Raw genomic sequence first — 2,755 nt, 5'->3', positions numbered from 1 at the left:
TACACAATCTAAGGGACTTCTTTCGTATTGCTGGTGCCATAATTAATCGATACCATCCTGTTATCGAGATGCAAGGCGCTACAGCAGAGCTTGCAAGAGAATCTATAGCGAGAGCTCATGAGCCAAATATTGTGCAAGCGCGCGTAGAAGTGGACAATATGCGCTACGGAAATGCAAATTGGAATCGCCTGCAAGAACTTCAAGTACCACAATTTCCTCGCCTTACATTGGAAGAAATACGCGACATAACAACTGACGTGTATCAAGTAGAACTTGCCCCATCTTACGTTCAAGACAAGCTGCAGCGAGAAGAAGATGAGGAGTTTCAACTAGATACGCGACTTAATGAACCTGGTTTGATCAGAGTACGAGTATTTTCTCGTTTCCGAAATGCGACAAGGTACCAGCTGTGGATAGCGTTCAATGAGATTGATGACATAGGACCAGACAATAACGAAACGCTTCTCGGTTATTACTGCACATGTAAGTCAGGGGCCAGAACTCTTGGCACTTGCGCACATATTGCAAGCGTTTTATGGTTCCTGGGTTATACACGTCACCAGCAACACGTACAGTATCCTCAAACTTCCTTGCTACAAAAGATTCTAGACGCTGCTAATAGAGGTGAACAAGCGAACCCGAATCATGAACCATAAATAGTTTAATATTTCGCAAAAGCTACTGTGATTGGTTTTATTCGCTGATCATGGGTGCTTAGCGTTCGGCCCTCTTGCGAAGGGTACACTGTTATTATCGGAATGTGTGCACTAGTTACTAATGTTACTTTGGGTACCATTTCTGCCTTTAAAGAAGTGATTAATTAGTCAAGTTAAAATCTTGGGCGCTTAGCGTTTGATCGTTTTGAGAAGCGCGCTATATGAGTCAAAGGTGTAGGCGAAAATATGACAGACCATTATCTTAACCGTGATTTCTATGTTGACATCGCTTTTGTAACAAAATCTGTTGTAATTCGTTTTATTCACTGATCTTGAGCGCTTAGCGCCGCATAGCGCTAAAAATGTCCATTTTTTTGGATTTTTTTACGAATATTTCATCCGGCACTTATAACCTTCAAAATTACAAAGTTTCAGCTAAATCACCCGAAAGCCATTTTCCCATACATTTAGTGCGGGGTCCTTTATAAGAATTTAGCTAAAAACTAAGCTTAGTCTAAAAAACTATAAAAAAATAATAAGCCTACGAAGGCGCAATGTCAAAATTATGTGTTAATCGTATTTTATATAAAAAAGAAGAAAAAGGAACGTAACGAAACTTTCGTTACATTCCTTATAGTTTCTTTCCACATAAAACTTTGACGAAACATAAATTTGACTATGTGCCTCCGTAGCTGCATTATTTTTCAGTAACTTTTCATACTTAACATTATTTTCAGGTAAATCATATGGCCTTTTAAGAAATAATTGGAAAATATCTGAAAATGCCCCTTAATTTCGTTCGAATCCCTGATTAAAGTCATAATTAATCTTTTTTGAATTAGTCTCCAAATTCCATGAATTTGAATAATAATTCAAACCAATTTTGATTTTATCTTGTAGTTACAATTGAGTGCTTATTTAGATAAAATTAATGTGAGTTTACTGTATAAAAACAAGATAGATGAATTTTCAAACAAGATTAATTCTCTACAAAAAAAGACGAATATTAAAATACATGAATTTTCAAGAAAATAGTTGAATTATAGAATTAATTTTCGACCAAATTGATAAATTTGTAACTAAAATCATGATCTTTAACTAGAAAAATTGAATTTTCAACCAAGAAGTTTAATTTCTTCCAAAAAAAGACGAATCAGTAGTTTTATTTTTAACTAAAATGATAAATATTTAAGTGGAATACTTGAATTTTCAACCAAAAAGATTAATTTTCTACCAAAAGATACATTTTCAAACAAAAATAGAATAGTTAAATTTCTAGATGCAAAAAATTTCCAACCGAAAGAAACTAATTTAAAAAAAGTTACATTTTCAAACAAAGTGGTCATTTTTTATCTGAATAGAATTATGAATCTTTATCTGGAATAGTAAAATTTTCAAGTTGTAGTAAGTGCGGTTCAAAACAACAGAACGCGCAGGGCTCCCGACAATGGTTCGGCCAACAATTCCGACCAATCTAGAGCTGGGGTAGCCAATGAAAATGGATTCAATGCGATGGATCGGCGGGATCTCGTGACCTTTGGGTGGACGGAGCAACTGAATCACGACTTGCTAGACGGCTACGATGCGAGTGTGGCCCGTGAACGGGGTTACATGGCACGGCTGCATGCTCTGTGATGCGAGAAAAACCCGGAGCTATCGCACTTTTCGCAGCAACGTTTGCGAAACCATGCTGAACTACTCCGTAAAAGGGGCTATGTAAGCGGAACGCCTACTCTACCACAGCTAGAACAAGCCAGCAACAAAGAAAGAGAGGCGACACTAAGACCAACCGCGGGCAGGCATCCAATAGATGAAGAGCGATGCTTTTCGACCCGGATAAACATCAACACCAAGGTTTCTCTCAAGCCTAAAGATCTGGCTGAAATGGATGACGAGCTTCGTGGACATTTTTCCGGTGAATCCGACCTCTGGGCTATCAATTATTGTGTGTATAATGCAGCGAGAGCTGTGGCCGATGCGAATCGTAAAACAAAACATACGGCTGATCATAAGACCAAAAGACGAATGCATCAACTTGCCATAAAGATAGGCTGGGCAAGACAGTACGCGTCCCGCATTCAATGTGTGATTGACTACAT

At 38.0% G+C, this 2,755-nt stretch overlaps 2 protein-coding genes across 2 annotated transcripts in view; one reads left to right on the top strand and one right to left on the bottom strand.

Moving 5' to 3' along the window:
• Window positions 1–2,755, top strand: part of LOC117182272 (receptor-interacting serine/threonine-protein kinase 4-like) — an 87,346-nt gene that overhangs the window by 59,143 nt on the left and 25,448 nt on the right. The gene's annotated exons all lie outside the window — the stretch shown is intronic.
• The window catches only part of LOC117182268 (lymphocyte-specific helicase-like), a 25,501-nt gene that overhangs the window by 3,267 nt on the left and 19,479 nt on the right, over window positions 1–2,755 (bottom strand). The window lies entirely within an intron of this gene.

Source organism: Belonocnema kinseyi, chromosome 10, assembly GCF_010883055.1.
Source record: "Belonocnema kinseyi isolate 2016_QV_RU_SX_M_011 chromosome 10, B_treatae_v1, whole genome shotgun sequence".
In the NCBI taxonomy this organism is placed as follows: domain Eukaryota; kingdom Metazoa; phylum Arthropoda; class Insecta; order Hymenoptera; family Cynipidae; genus Belonocnema; species Belonocnema kinseyi.
The sequence above is the reverse complement of the archived record's forward strand: the minus strand, read 5'-3'. Positions and strand labels throughout refer to the sequence as shown.